At 38.4% G+C, this 17,037-nt stretch overlaps 1 long non-coding RNA gene across 1 annotated transcript; it reads left to right on the top strand.

Moving 5' to 3' along the window:
- The first annotated feature begins 95 nt into the window (after window positions 1-95).
- LOC145787782 (uncharacterized) lies at window positions 96-3,767 on the top strand. Its single transcript, XR_014291442.1, has 2 exons — window positions 96-1,095; window positions 1,287-3,767. It is a non-coding gene; the product is annotated as an uncharacterized LOC145787782 (long non-coding RNA).
- Window positions 3,768-17,037: the final 13,270 nt, after the last annotated feature.

Here is a 17,037-nt window from a genome sequence, read left to right as displayed (position 1 = left end):
CAACTTCTAAATTGGCTAGATTTTTATCAGCTTTTTGCTGAGCAGGGTCTGCCATATTTACATTAATTCCACATAGCGTTGTTATTTTCAGGCTGTGTGTTGATGGTTTATAAGTGCTAGTCTAGTTGTGCAGCAAGCTGTAGACTGGTAGAAGGATAGGTTATGACATGGGAGGCTGCAACGTGGTGCTGTCAATGTGAACTTTCATCCTACGAACAGTTAATAAAGTTCATGAACATTTGGAACCCTTAAAATCCTGCCTTGATGAAATACACTACAGTCTACATCAACTACTGATCATACCATTTCAGAAGCAACAGGTATTTTGCATTACCTTACCAACAAAAAATTCCTCTTTTGGTTGCAGCTTTTTTATCAAATAATGTCTCATGTTGAAGTGATTTTCAACCAAATGCAATCTCGAGATATTGATGTGTTCAAAGTACATGAATATATAAGCAATTTCAAAAGTGCAATTTTCGTGATAAGAAACTCAAAAGTACCGTACTGTGAGAATTCTTCAAAAACACTTATGGCTGAAGCGAAGGAGGTGTGTGACTGCATATGTGTTGACATAATGGCTAGATATTGGTTCACCAAACAATTAGTAACTGCAAAATTGTTCAACAAGAGAAGCTTCAATAGCTTTAAAAATAAACTGCCCATACATGAGGTGGCAGTAACTGTGGAAGCATATTCCATCATAGAAAAAGAAAAGTTTGAAACTGAACTTGCAGTATTCTACAGCAGATTGGACATGCATGAATATTCCGCGTTATTTGAATTGTTGACATTTATTCAGAGATGCTCTCAGTGAAATTTCCAAACTGTTAAAAATCCTCCTAATTATTCCTATGACCACAGCAGAGCCTGAACGCTGCTTTTCGACATTAAAAAGAATCAAAACTTTTCTGAGTACCATCAATCAAGAAAGGCTCCAATCATTAAATGCTCTTGCCGTCATTTCAACAGAGAAAAAATTCTTCGTTACCCAGACATTAACGACAAAGTCATCATTTTGCTCAAAAGTAAGCAAGAAGAATGGATTTTGTCTATAAATAAGCTTGGTTCCAGTTGACATGGAGCAGTTTATTTGTAAGTAACTTATGTTTTGTAGTTTATCCCACTGTTTACCTTTGTATGCACCCTAATTATAGCCTGCATAGTGCATGTGCAGCATGCACTGTAGGAACTTTGTGTCTTTTGTTTATTTGTTATTCATAGTAATAAAATAACCCATCATAAAATAATTTGTCAGACAAACCACAAGAAATCTTGTATTTCAGCGAAAGAAAAACTTTGCTGGATCATCCATGGCCTTGACTGAGTCCCTCACTAAACGGAGTGTTCAACTCGTCAACGATGCAAAACACCAATTTGGGAAAAGAAATGTCTGAACAATCAATGGCAACAGTTTTGTATTTATTTATTCACAGACACACATAATCAAATCTTCAGAAGCCATCCTAAAGTTAAGTATCGTACTGATTAATTAATCTTTTTATGTTTTGGGTTAGGCCTATAATAGCCTATGCCTATCTAATTTGTTAAAACTGGTAACTATTTACAAAACAGTGCTTATATGCATATTATATATATGATATTGCAAATAATTTTAACCAATGTATATTATATAGGCTAGATTGTCACTCTCCTGTTGGACACTTCCTTTTTACTTGTAAATTAGGAGAAAAAATCTGTTTTGAATTCATCGTATTTTTTGTCCCAACAATGGTAGTTGTAGCAAGATCCGATATCAATTGAGCAATTGTTCAAACTGGAAATTAGTGTTTTCGTGTTTAAATTTCACAACAATTTACTACCAGATTGCTTCTCCAATCGTTTTAAATGTGTCAAAGAGGTTCACTGCCTGTGTACAAGAAACCATGATAATGATTCTCTAAACATTCCATACTTCTCAAAAACGCTTGTAACTCAACATTCAATAGAATTCACAGGTGCGAAAACATGGAACGAATTTCCTTCTTCAATTAGAAAGACTGATACAAAGTCACTTTTTGTCCACAATCTAAAACAAAATTTAAGCAAACAAAACGGATACGCAATAGAAAGACAATGTAGAAAGACTTTCTTGCATTCTTGTGAAGATTTTAGTGGAAATCCGAAATAATTTACAAAAGATTAGGCCTACCTAACAATAACGTCGACTGCTTGTGCTGCACTTTTATGTTTGTAGATATTAACAGCAAACGCAACACTCCATAATCAACACGACACGTCGCAAAAGGGGATGAGAGCTTCATCAACACCATCAGGACATCATCATCTTATCTACCAGCAGCTCATCCATTCCATCTTCACCCACCAGGACAAGAAACAATAACTTAAACTGGATCTCAAACCTTAATCACCATAGTGCAGTCTGACCATAGAAAGAGCTCAACACCTGCTCTCCTGGGCCACATCGAAATGAGCTTTTGCCTGAGGAGTGAGGATGGGTTTCTTTTATGTTCGGTTTTCTTTCTCCATCCTATTATTATTATGATTACTGCTCATTGCTCATCCACATCAATCTTGGAACTGACAAATTCAATCCACAACACTTTTCATTACGTTGTTACTACATGTGTGCTTCTCTCTGTTTTTGTTTTATTTTTTGCTATTTGTTTTTTGGGTTTTGTGGCCGTGCTAACTACTGATATATAGCCTACTACATAATTTTTCATTCAGGCACGTTTTAAACCTTTCAAGGTTTTGCCATCTTTTCCCGTTCGTTAACGTGCTGGTAGGTCTATATCGACTATTGTAGTTAGTAGTATCTTTTTCGTCCCGGACGTGTTAATGACAAACAATAAAATGATTGATTGATATTCATATTATGAGCAAAATGTTCCCATCTATTAGGCCTACTTCAGATTTCCTATTTTGTACCAACCTTTCAGAAAAAGCAATTTTTTTGTTTCAAAGTTTTAAAAGTCCACATTTTCAACTGCTCTAAATTTTTATTTTTTGTCCTGAAAACACCAGCAATGGCATTTTAGAGCATATAAAAGTGCAAAATTTTCTGGGGGGGCATGCCCCCAGACCCCCCTAGGAAGCTCGCGCCTTCGGCGCTCGACTGTTCGTGCCATATTATGACGTCATACTTACCGTCAACATTTGCAGCACCCCCATCACCAAAGGCCACGAGCCGCCACTGGTTGTACGTGAAACGATTGACAAGCGATGACAGAGCTGAGTGCTGTCAAATGTGCCATCACTGCCATGTGTAAGTGTACCGTCCGTCAGTTGGCGTCAAAAATGATCATTAGGGGCGTAGTTGCGCATCCCGTAGGTACTAGTTTAGGTACAACTAACCCTGCATCCAACGCTCAAGCTCCAATTCGCTTTATACTTAACACTCAACAGACAAATACCCAATTATAGCCTACCAAAAAAGTTTAAAATGTGGGCTAAGTAAAGCTTGCAAAAAACACTTCAAGAATCAAGAGCTATAGCAGCGACATCAACTACCAGACTTCATGTCCAATATCATTATTATTATTTTTTTTTGCATTTCTTGCGTTCGTGTGTGTATTTGTTTTTATTCTGTTCTTCTTTTTTGTGTCAATTTGCTATTTAAAAATGCAATAGGCCTACTTGCTTTCATATGACTGTTTGAATGAGAGAGTGCAGACTCGACGACTAATTCCTCCCCCTTTTTAGGGCTACGATGTTTCGCACTCTTTGTTGGATGCACACTGTTCGTTTTTGTTTTATGTTCGTTTTGTTTCGCATCCAAACAAAAATAAATGACCATCCATCTATCTAGTGTGTCAAGTATTGGTGCATGCTATTATTGTAGCATTGTGCAAACTGCCGAAATTAGCTTATGATCACTGAACGATACTCAAGTCACGCAAGAGCTTTATCAAAGTCAGTCCATTGGAACGCACAAGCGCGGCAGCTGCACGATTAGAAATGTGGACTTCTGAGCCCGATAGGACACAACATCCTGCCACCCCAAGTCCTCCCGAAAATCTTCAACAAACTTCCACCCTTGAGATAAGAGAGTGGTTCTGCCTAAATAGAGCCCGCTGCGGAGTCGGGAGAAATAAAAGCAACCTTTTCCGATGGAAGATGACTCCTGATCCAACGTGTGATTGTGGCCTACACAATCAGACGATGCACATCCTCACCAACTGCCCCCTTATTAGCCCTTCATGTGATGACAACGACCTCAAAAACATCACAAACAATGCTCTTACCTGGCTCCGACACTGGCGTGACAAGCTATGAATGAATGAACTGAACGATTTTGAAGCTTTATCATTTATTTCGCAAACCAAAAGTTTCAGCTCTGAGAATACGAACGTTTAATATCTATTTTAATAAATGGAAGTTGACTTGGTGTCTTCGTGAGATCTTTCGCCTCCTTTTTTTTATTCCTTTCGATATGCAAATTTTGAGTGTATGGTATAATTTATAAAAAGTTATTGAATCATTGTTTTACAGTAGAATTCGCCTATAACGGCACCTCTAGGGGATTGCAAAAACTGACGTTATAGCCGAATTGACGTTATACACGAACTACCGGTACCGCAAACTATTCCAAAACTGTATTTTGATTAAAGAAAAAGGTGTAGCCTATAATCCAGTCAGGTTTACTGTGTACCACCAAACTGACAAAAGTCACGCAGAAAGTACAGTAAACAAAGAAATTGGAAAAAAAAGTTAATTCAGTTAATTAGTTTATAGGCTATACAGTAGCCTACTGCACGTACAACTGTTGCTTTGAGTTGTTTAAAGGTCAGCTATAGAGCTGCTTTTTACATGTGATAGTTTTTCACGCTGGAAAAAAGTTAATTCAGTTAATTAAAGTCCCTGCTGCGAACGACGTGGAAAAATAAAGGGAAGACATTTTGCAAGCAGCAGCGCTAGTTGGATTAAAAGACTGACCGTTCATGGTAAAGGTGATGGCTTAAAGTAACGTTATAAACGAACAAAAGACGTCTGGGGACCAATAAAGGATGCTGTTACATGTGAATTGACGTTATGGGCGATGCTGTTATAGCCGAACTACAATGTACGTAAAAGATAGGAATTCTGCCGGGACCGAGCGAAATGTGACGTAATAGGCGAATTGACGTTATAAACGAAGCCGTTATAGGCGAATTCTACTGTATTACGGTGTTTTTGTTGCTAAACCTTCAAAGTTTAAGGTTTTACAAAGCAGTTACTTTTTCAATTTCTGAAATATTAGTCTGCCTGAAGGCACGATTTAATCACTCTTCTGACCTCTCCTTCTGACAAGTTTTTTGTTTCGTTTTATTATCTTTATCCTGCATTGCGGGAAAGCGGACTTGAGCGCTATGCATCGGTGTACGCCTTCCGACGTACACCTGACCCACGCTGCAGCCGACTGTAATGTCTGTTTCCGGTTGTCTACTCTACTTACGACTTAACTTTGGTACTACCCATTACTCGAAATCGATCACTGGGTAGAGGCAATTATCGTAAAGTTTCTTGCCCAGAGAAACAACTCGACTGCGAGCCCAACGCGCTAACCACTCGGCCACTGCTGGCGACAAGTGCAGCACCTTTTTGCAAATAACTGGTTGAATTTTGCAGCAGCAAATTATGCAGCAGAATTTTGACAAATAACTGATTTTGTGTACAATATTTTGTAAAATAGAAATCATGACGTCAAAGAGAGCACTTGAATGGATGTGAAAATAGCTAATATGAAAGGCGTCTCTCCTATTTTCGTTGTTTCATTTGGCTGTGACATTTGAGCGAATTGAAGTGCGGATTAAAAGTTACATGATTATATCCTGTTTGCTGTTTTCGATTTTGAAGTTGTGAGATTGAGTTTAATCTTTTGACACACGAACGTCTTCGGCAGGAAGTATATTACTGTATTTTGAATTTTACAAATTAACAAATTTAAACAGATTCAAAGTTTAAAATAGTCAAAATTTGAAAGTCAGAAATGTGATTTGCCTTGGATTGAAATTTCTTACCATGAAAAGTCCAGAAGTAACTTTACACATCGATTATGTTGCTAATTTACATTCTAATTTCTAGCAATTTTTATAGATGTACCAGTAAAATAGCTTAGATGTTGGCTACGGTACCGGTACGATACTGGTTTTCAATATCAATTATGAGAAAATGGTTATGTCTACATTGAAATATCGTAGGCTAGCCATTCCATTTCAAAGTTTTTATATCTATGGTGATTTTATTATTTTTACATGTAGCACAATGACTACAACAGTGTGTTATGTTGTTGTTTACTTGTAGATAAGAAAAAAGTGTGGGCAGCTGTCAATTAACATGCTTACAAGTTTTAGTCATATAGCAAATTATTATTTTTTGAATATGTTTTTACTTTTAGTTTTGTGTGATATTGCAAAAGTATTAAAAAAATGTTTTTATTGTAAACGCTTGCTTTGCGAATTTTTTTTTCATTTTAGAAATGTAAAGAATTTTAAAAAAAATACATGCAATAGATTTACATTTAAAACTTACCGTTCACTATTATCTTGTTACAGTATAGCCTATATCATTCCAGTTATATCATCTGGATGTGAAAGTTGGACCAACAACGAAGAAATTAACCAAAAAACGTAATGCTTTTCAGCTCCAATGCTACAGAAAAATATTAAAAAAATTATAGAAAAAGAATTGGAGTGCAGGATAGATGGGCAAACGATTCAGCAAAACATCTGATAAAATTCGCGGGACATATTTTAAGAGGATCAGCAGGACAGTTATATATCAATTGGTTGTTGAAGGTATGGTGGAAGGAAAGAGGTTCAAGGGAAAACGAGACAAAGTTTAGGAGATAATGTAAAACAGTGAGCTGACTTGTTAAGCATCGGAAAAGCAAAAAGAGTAGCGGAAGAACTTAACATGTTGAAACAATAGACTACCAACCTTTGTCTTGGAGATGGCACATGATGATGTAGCAAATTTACATCAGTTCAGAAGTTACTATAATGTCTGGATTGCGTGTAGTAGTAGTAGTCCAGTTTTAATTCGGTGATCTTCCCGTTACCAAGGGTGGCCAGATTCACTTCCAAGTGCCACAATTGTCTTCACATCCTGCCTCCACATCGATCTGTTTAACGCGTCCTCTCTTGTGAGGCTGCTTTCCTCCTCGGCTTGCCTTTTCCATGTTTTCTTGGGTCTTACTTGTTTTCTACGATTCTCAACTCCAGCATTCTTCTCAAAACATCATCTTCATCGGATGCAACCTATTCTGTCCCCTGAACACTTCGCCCCTGAATTTCATCCCCTGAAAAGATCAAGAGAAAAAATGGAACAAAGCTGGGTTTTTTTTTGCTGAGACTTTTCAGTCATTTGTCCGAAATGACTTGAAAAAATTCGGTCATTTTTGGTCATATATAGTCAATTGACTATATATTTTTTTCGGACATTTTGACCAAATTAACTATATTTTTTTCGGACATTTTGCTAAAAAATTGGTCAATGACCGATGAATGATCGAAAAAAAACCCCAGGAACAAAGCCTAAGTTGCTGATCGGAGTTTGCGCAAACATTTTTAAATTTTCACCTTGATTTCATCATTGAATTTGATAGTTGGAAGTGAATTAGATCATTCCAGTACGTGGCAGTTTATGATCATTTGTAATGGAATCTTAATTCGGTTTGTGTATTGACCGGTGATGATCCTTAAAGTTTTAAAATATATGCAAGAAAAATCGGTGAACTGTTACATAGCCTCTAGTTTAGGTATAAAACACTGTCATTAGCCTACGTTGTGTTGTCAATGCTACTACAGCTAGAAAATTCCAATGCAATTGCTCGCACTGTCTTGCTTCTTTCCTGTTACGGTAGGCTACGTCACAATAAGCAAAAGTCATTCATAGGGGCTGTCATGCAATATAGCGAATAGCGAAAGAACAAAAACATAAACAGTAAGCCAATGTCCAGTTTTTAACCAACTGGCAAAACAGGATTTTAGAAAACTAACTAAAACAATGTGCAGTTTAGTAGTTAATTCGGATTAAGACCACTGTTTATTGCTTCCACAATTCGATTATTTTGCATCTTACAACACATAGCCTAACAGCGTGACTTATCTGTGAGCTTTACACCTCCTGGAATTTGTTACAATGCTCAGAAAATTTAAATGTAATAGACCTGATATCTCAATCTCAGGAAACATCAGTGATGTACGCACATACAAAAAATATTGACGCCGTCAGCGCAAACGCAAACGTTCGAAAAACCATACGCCGTATGCGTCAGCGTAACTTGTAAAAAAATTGGCGGCGTCAGCGCATACACAAGCGTAAACTAATTTTGTTTGCTAGGTGCCAAACATTCACACGGTATGAACCATTCGAAACAAACAAGTTTTATTTTGAATTTCCACGAAGAAACACAAGCATCTGAAAGTGTGCATCTGACATTTTGCTGCATTTTGGTTTCAATAGGTCTTTGCCCATTGAAAACATTTTTTCAACTTATTCAAAATTTGGAAAGTTTGATAAAAAAAATGCAAACAACAACTAAGACATTAAAAAGTATGCATTGATGCTATGCGCTAAAAAACCGCAAAAACTTTACGGCGTAGGCTCAAGCGACAACTATCCAAAAAAATGTGGCCGCAAGTCTGCGGCGTAGAATTTGCAGTGTATACGTACATCTCTGGGAAACATTAAATCATACAGCATGCGTGTGCATGACAAACACAATGAAAAACAATTAATGTACATGTACACCTTATCGTTCAAGTAAGTAAACCACAAAAGGGAACTGCAAAGTGACCAATTGACCATGTCGGTCTTTAAGTCAAGCAGCCACTCTTAGCCAAGTCAATGAGAAACATTTAATATTGAAAACATTTGAAACAATAATAAAAATGCTCAAAGAGTATCAGTCCACATATCAACTATTATTTCAGTGGTCAAAAATTTTGAAATGTTTGTGGCAACTCTGATCAGCAGCTTCGGCTCCATTGTATTTTTTTTCTTGATCTTTTCGGGAGACAAAGTGTTCAGAGGATGGAATAGGTTGCACCCATCTTCATCCCTTCTCAAAACATGCCCAATTGCCCATACCACCTCACTTCATTCGCCTTCGCTAACTATCAACATTCTCATTCAACCCAAGCAAGTTCATAAGTTCTTTGGTATTCCTTTTGTCCATCAGCTTCACAGTTCACACCACAATTGCCCTCACCATCGCTCTCTCAGTTCTTCTTAAAATTGCCAATTCGTTTTCCCGTGAGCACCATGTCTCACTTCCATACAGCATTGCAGATCTCACGCAACTAGTACAACTATATAAGTTTTTCCTTTCATTTTCAACAGAAATCTTCTACCATGTAACAACTCTCGACGTTCTCTGAACTTCACCCAACTAAACCTTACTCTTGCAGTCACTTTTCGTGTATGCAATTTAAAAGTTATGCCAAATCAGAAGTTATGTTATGTTCGTAAACAAAGAATTGCCAGCTATAAATGAACAACTAGTATGGGAATAAATTTTTGCAGTGGCTATAATTGTCGTATATTGTTGCCATATCCTCTGATGATCATGCTAAGCATGTTGAAACAGAACTTGTTTGAGGAGATCGATAGAACCTTGGTTTGATGTCATTCAACTTGATTTTTATCTATGTAATTTTAATTGTGAATAAAGTTTATTTACAATAAGTTTGTCAAATGTTTTAAGATTTGAGAATGTGTCTAAACGAAATTTTGTTGACAAAAAAGGGATGTGGCCATATAAACCGAACAAACTTGGATCTGATTCTTTACCACACAACTGTCTGCTGTAGCTTGTGCTATGGAACTGTGTTCCAAAAGCTAGTACAAATCACTATTACCACAGCAAACTCGCAGCATCAGGGTAAAACAGGTGTTAGTAGTTAGTATTCTACATTTTTAAAAAAATATGATTTTTTGCTTGGCACAGAGGTCAATGCGCTATTCGGTTTAATATTCTTACGGGGAAATATACCCTGTAGTGAGACCTCCCTGGAACAGGTTGGTCGCAGTGAATCGTCTCGCACTCAATTAGAATGTTGTGTATCTTATACTCATATTGACAAAGTAAACTTGTAATTTTTGGATACAAAACACCAAACATCAATACTCAATATAGACGAGTCAATATAAGGTTGAACCCCAAAAAAATTGATACAAAAGGTTTTTCAACGGATTCTGTTACCTATGGGCCTACTAAATAACATACTAAAAGTCTACCAATATCAGACCTCCAGAAAGGGGTCATTTTCAAGATGGCGTCCAAGATGGCCGCCGAGATGTTATATTGCCTATATCTCAATTGCTATTTAAGCTAGAAAGGCGGTTTAGGTGTCTATCCCTAGGTTTTCGGGGTCAATCAATCGAATTAAGTAGGTTAAATTACGATAGACTGATTATCTACTGAGAATCGTATGATTTGTATATAATATACGACCTGGAGGAGCCCGGGGACATTTCGGACGCAGCGATAGGCCAACATCAGACAGAGCAGAGCACAATATTAGCAAATTCACTTGAGGCTTGAGATAAACCGCAAACAAAGTCATCTTGACTTCCATTATGTAACACAAGCTTGAGAAAAGTGGTTTTCCAACATTCCAGTTTCTATACTTTTGGCAGCTTGATAAGCTGAATAGTGGTAAAATTTTCAGAGACAACTCCTCACTTTTCATCTGAATAAATTCCATATGTATTGGTGCAAAACGGTTTCCAGTAAAGTTTAAAATAAAACGTTTTTTCGAAAACAAAACACTCGAAAATCCGTCCGTAGTATCTCCAATCTCGCCTAATAAGATGGAATTATCATAACAGCATATTACATGCGGCATCACAGGTACTATCAATACAAGCATCTAAGAAAAACTGCAACCAACAGGAGGCTCATACTTGGCCTCCTACAGCAGATGAATACAGGGAATTAATCTGTTCAAAAGAATGGCGTACCATTAAAGTCTGGACACAGACACATTCAGAAAATTATAGGAATTACAACAGTAGGCTACAAAGGTAAATCGTAAACCAGGGTGATCTACCGGTTTGTTGTCTTATTGCCTACGGCTGTCTGTCTCTATTCATCATCTTCCGACTCGTCTAGAAGAAACTTGTTATGTGGATTGTCACATTCTTGCAGTTTGCATGGTCCACATGCAGCGGTACATGGTAATCCGTATCCTCTACAGGAGCAGCGGAGTGTCTTACAGGCAGTGGAGCAGTTGCAATGAATGACCTTCAAGAGACTGTCTGGAGCAGCCCTCATTTTTGACATAAGTGGGATGAGCCGATTCTTTTGCAGGTTCCACCCCCAATTCATGACATCCATACTCTCTGCTTTTCCCATCCAGACCATTATCTGGTAGTAAACTCGACGACAGTGAAATTGGGTAGCAGATTCAGTTGGTGGCAGACTCTCGGGCGGTACAAATGATGAAGCAGAGACAACTTTCTTGCTGAAGGTGTTGTATCGCATTGTCGCAAGGGAATCTGTGCTCTGGCCATCAAAGAAGACAGCCATTACTTATTGAAACTTGAAACTTGGCACCCAAGGTCATCGATTATCTCTGTGGTCTGGTTTGGGGCAGTGAATGCTTTAGCACAAGACCGAAGAACAGGATCTCCATGCACAAGTTTCCGAAAAGCAGTATTTTTGCAAACACCGAATATCCGAGACGTAGTGTCACAACCAGTCATGGCATGGATAAATATCAACTCAGAACACATGTCATGTCCAAAGATTTTTTTCAAACGGTTGATGTTGTATACTTTGGTACTGCCATCAGCTTTGGACTTGTCTGACCTGAAATAAAGGCCCTTATCAGGCCTCGAAATTCGTTTTTGTTGACGGCGGACAAACGTGTCCGGTCTGAGCAGCTATCTCGGCGGACAAATTAAGTCTCACGGCGGACACACCAGTTTAGCGTCGATCGTTGTGCTTAATCACTTTATCTTCATAATTCTTCACCATTTGAGAACTGTAGCTGCGGTTTAGAAGGCTTTTTAAAATTTCAGTGAAGTCACTCTGAAAAGCTTTCATTAGAGCAACGACGTGCGCTTGAACAGTCAAAGCGCCGTGTAGCTGCTCAATACGCTACATAACTGATTAACTTCCACCTGCGAGGTCGTGTGGATTCTTGCGTCACAATGCTCTTGGCACTAGTCGGAAAACTTCTACACTAACGCTTCTATTTTCTGCTAAGTTTATTTTTGCGTGTTATGTGAGCGAAAGTGAATTTTCCCTGGGCCATTTCTTTCTTGCTGTAATACCAAAACTTGACAAATTTGCTGCATCTTGCTGCAATAGATTACTCGTATAACCGGAATCTAATTTTGTAACCAACCTTGCCTTATCAATATTACTCGGAGATCAAAACCAGACATTGTGACGTAAAACTTGAACTAAGTTGCGCTGATTAGTGTAGAAGTAGCGGTACTCCCATCGATTCTTAGCGAAGAATTTAGCCTATCTTTGTTACGCTAATTCAATGTCATCAATCGTTGAAACAACGTAAAAATCGAAAGTTTTCCTGCTTGAATGGAAGCTAAGGGATACAGTATTCACATTTTCTAGATGCGCGCCGCGCGGGAAATTATATCCTCGCAACAATTGTTCGTGCTATGCAACGACGATTTGTATCGCTAGTTCATGTGCTATTTCCCCGCGGACAAATATGACCGATCTAGATGGTACTTCCCGCGGACATCACATGCTGTGACGGCGGACATGACCGCCGTGTCCGCCGTGAATTTCGAGGCCTGCTTATACTGTCTTGTCCCCGGAGTACATGTCTATCATTGGCAGATACCTTACTAAAGACTGGCCTGGGTGTTCCTTTCCCTGATAAATAGTGTGCATCACCCCCTGCCAGCCTGGCGTGGCCTGCTTGAAGTTGAATGACAACTCCCAAAGCAGATCAACCATGTTGGCACATGCAGTGAGAATCGGAAGTTCTCTGAATGTGATGTCTTGTCGAATATGTTTTGCAAAACGATGCTCAATTATCGCAACCTTGGACGTCTCTACAATGTTCAGTTTTAACGTTTCGTGCCTTGGGATAATCTGGCCTGTTTCCTGTCCTGGTGTCAAGGCGGCTATCATGCCCATCCCGCGAAACGTTCCTTTCCCATCAATTGTGAGAATGTTATGATCTACATTGTCTGCTGCGAATAGCAAGTTGTCGTCCAACACATCAATATCCTTACCAAGCATGTTTGGTGCAGAACAATTTGCGGCATTCATTTCAAACCTCTGCATTTCGCCATACGAAGAGCAGAACCCCATCTGACACAAGCTATCCAAAAGAAACCGCGATCGATTTAGATGGTGCAGTTGCACTGAAAGGCCAATTTGCAAAGGGGTAATAACAGCTCGTGGTCGGACTGCCTGTATGATTGCATGACCAATAATAGCAACTTTTCGCTGTGTGCCTTTACCTACAAACAAGGCATTGAACACAACGTAGAGTGATTTTGGAATATAATCGAGAGCCGCCTGGATTTTAAGTGTCTCTGTAGTTGGGTACTGGTCGTTAACGGATGGCACATTTGTCTTGATGTCACTCTTTATGAGCCTGGCAGCTGCTTCAAGTAATGCTCTCTTCTGTGACTCTTCATCACCTTCTTGGTTTGTGCTTGCGAAGTATGACCTGAGAATGCTTCCCGTTTTCTCTCTCAGCGTCACTATGTCCTCTAAACCTTTTCCTTCTGCAATAATTATGGAGTTTCCATACCGTTTCTTCAGGTGACTTTTTAGGTATTGATTGCCATAAGGGAGGGAACCGTCCTCAGATAAATACTCTGTCATTTTACACCTTAGATCAGAAACAGTCAGCTGTTCTTCATCATTCATGGCTAGGTACGCACACATCTTTGTGAAGGCTTGCTTTTGATCCTCATTCTTTGGCCTTCCAGCTTTCCTACGCTTTGAATCGCGATTAGTCTGAAACTGCAAGGGGACATCACGGCTACACCTGAAATGGCGGCTACATATTTTGTGATATACGCAGTCTGCAGCATGTAGATCACCACAATAGTATTCAATTCTACCTTTGACTTTCAAAGACCACTCATTATGGCGGTTTTCACTGCAATCCAAAATTGCCTTTACGAAGATATCAGTTTTCACATAACTATAGTCTTCACTTCCATCATGAACATTATTTCCGCAGAAAAGGCAATCAGTCTTGGTATTGAACAGACCCTCAGAGTCCCTAGTACCGGTACTTCTTTTATAAGTGCTGGTGGAATAAATCTTTTCGACTTTAACAACGATAACTTTGCTTGCATTGTGATGCGACTATGCACGCATTCATGTGATTATGATGTCACAAACACAAGAACAATAAAAACTTGAATACCACCATTTACCCAATACGCAAAATTATTTAGAAATATGCCGTACATTTCCTTGAAAATGACCCCTTTCTGGGGGTCCGATTTTGGTAGACTTTTAGTATGTTATTTAGTATGCCCAATGCCCATTGGTAACAGAATCCGTTGAAAAACCTTTTGTATCAATTTTTTTGGGGTTAGGTGCCTTTTTTCCGTATATTGACTCGTCTAATAGCCTATTGAGTTAAGCTGCATGTGACTACTTATTTGTGCAAAATTTTTCAAGTCTTGCAGGATTGTTTTAGATTGAGACTTTCACAACATTTCTCAATAAAGTTCTATCAAAGAGTATTCTGATGTCAGTTTTGGGTTATGATACGGCTCATTTAATGAAATAGATTTTGTAGAATGGTCTGATTCAACGCAGCCGATTTAGTGATCGCTGTTTCAGGGATAACTTGTATTGGAGATGATTTTAGTGTGGACGTTCTCAAACACTTTGTTTCGATAGTGCTTCTGTTTATTTACAAAAGATTGTTGGGGTGATTTAGTGTTGGGAGTGAACATTAGCTGTTATCTTAGAAGAAATTCTAGCAGCTTTATTACAGATTAGGTAATTAATGGCATTTATGTCATTCGCCATATGGCAGCCTAAACATAGTAAATAACAGAGGGTAAATGGTAGATAAACAGAAGCAGCACAGAAACAGGATTTTTGAGAACGTCCGTGTTGAAACGGTTGTCTGCAAACCGGTTATTTCTGAAATGGCATCCAAACTATTGTACATTAGATTTTGAGCCCCAGCAGTCCAGCACAGACTGGACCAATGTTCCTTTGCGTTTAGAAGAGTTGATGTAAACAACTTTAGTAGTTAGCATCCAGTCAAGGTAAACCAAACTTAGTTAACAACCCAGTTTTGTTGGACTTACTACAGATAGTGTGTGAAGATTGTTGATAAGTTTGTTGATAATCAGTAGAACACTACTCTGCTGAACAAGGAAAGTTTGTTCAGCCAATTGCATGTTTGATTAACCAACCAGTATCCTCACTGTGTAAATTCTTTGTTACAACAGTCTATTTTGTGGACCACTGTTGACTTAGTATATAAAATTTTACGTCAAAATTGTTGTTAATGATTTATCCACTGGGCCATCGTTGGTATAAGTTTCCATACAGCAGAGATAATTTCTAGTTTCAAACAAACTGAGAGCGATGGCCTATGTGGAAAACCGGTCAAGATACATAATTGTTTAAGTAAACGTTTTCGCCTAAATTCATGATTGCAAGTTGTTAGATTATTTGACTAATGAATTGCTCACATCTATTGCTATTATCTACTGGTTGCATTTTATCCCTTGGTCTCTTTTTAAACAGTTTGGTTTAATGTGATTTCATTCTAAATTTTCCACCATGTTGTGTAGGAAAACATTGTGCCATGTATAAAATGATTTCTTCTGAACCTTATAGTACAGGGGTGTGCAACCTTTGTTACAAGAGGGCCAGATATGAATAACTGGGTGAAACCGCGGGCCGCACATTTATTTAACATATGATTTCTAGTAGTTGCAGGCACAAAAGAGTAGTTTTTGTGATTCATATTATTCTTATACTAGGGGTTATTTCCTTCCAGAAATAATAAGTTAGGACGCATAAATTTCTGAAGAAAACTGCTATTCAAATTTATTGTCACACCGTCTTTAAACGAGCTCAGTGAGACGTTTGCAGCTGGCTTCTTTTTTCGACGGCTTTTTCCAAATTTACATCAATGGAAGTGATCGCAATTCGAAGTCTATTTTCCAAGTGTTCGTCTGTCAGAACCGATCAATAGGGAGATTTCATGACGCCGGTTTTAGAAAAAAATGTTCGCACAAATACGTTGAGCCAAAAAGTGCCATTTTTAAAGCCATGGATTTTTCAAATGTGGAAAGTCATCTTAGTTGAAATGTTTTCGGTAAAAATCGCCAAGATTCATTTCTAAATAGTTCAAATCCGTTTTCTCTTGAAGATCAATCAGTTCAAGTTATATCTTCTGGTGCTTTGTTAATGTCTGTGTTGAATGGCGAAGCGAATATACCAAACAAATGTTCATGAGATTTGAAGTCCTTGAAACGAGCCAAAAATTCATACAACAATTTTTCAAGTTGGTCAGCAAATTCAGTTTTCTTCTCAGGATGCATTCCATAGTCTCTTAAAGTTGGAAAGTGGAAAAGATTTCCTGTCTGTACGTGAGCTTTCCAAAGTCGTACTTTGTTCATAATGCCTTTTATGTGACCATACATTTTTACGTTCCAAATAATTAAATACAATGGATTAGCGGTGGCTGGTGGGAGACTTCTAAAATGGTTAACAGAAGGTGCGAAATCTACAATAATCCACTCCACAATGAATTGTTCACACGTACTAGACTTAGGGGTGTTCAATTTCGACTTTCGATTCGATTTCGATTAAGGTGATATTCGAAATTCGTTTTTCGTATTGGACATATTCGAAATTATAGCAGCCCTTTCGGCTGAACGCGATTGAAAGTAACGCGAGTGGCGCGAAATTTGTCTTGTCGCATTTTGCAAGCGAAAAAAGACTTCGACGCATGCGCATCGTCGATCACGTGACTATCACACGTTCCCGCGGGTCCAACGGCCAGTCCTGCACCAGGGATGCTAGGTTGGCATTTTTAATGCCAAATTTCACAAATTTCTCTCAAGAATGAAGATAGCTAGGTTGTGCAATAGCAGAAAGTGTAGGCT

Source organism: Aplidium turbinatum, chromosome 18 (assembly GCF_918807975.1).
Source record: "Aplidium turbinatum chromosome 18, kaAplTurb1.1, whole genome shotgun sequence".
NCBI classification, from domain to species: domain Eukaryota; kingdom Metazoa; phylum Chordata; class Ascidiacea; order Aplousobranchia; family Polyclinidae; genus Aplidium; species Aplidium turbinatum.
The sequence above is the reverse complement of the archived record's forward strand: the minus strand, read 5'-3'. Positions and strand labels throughout refer to the sequence as shown.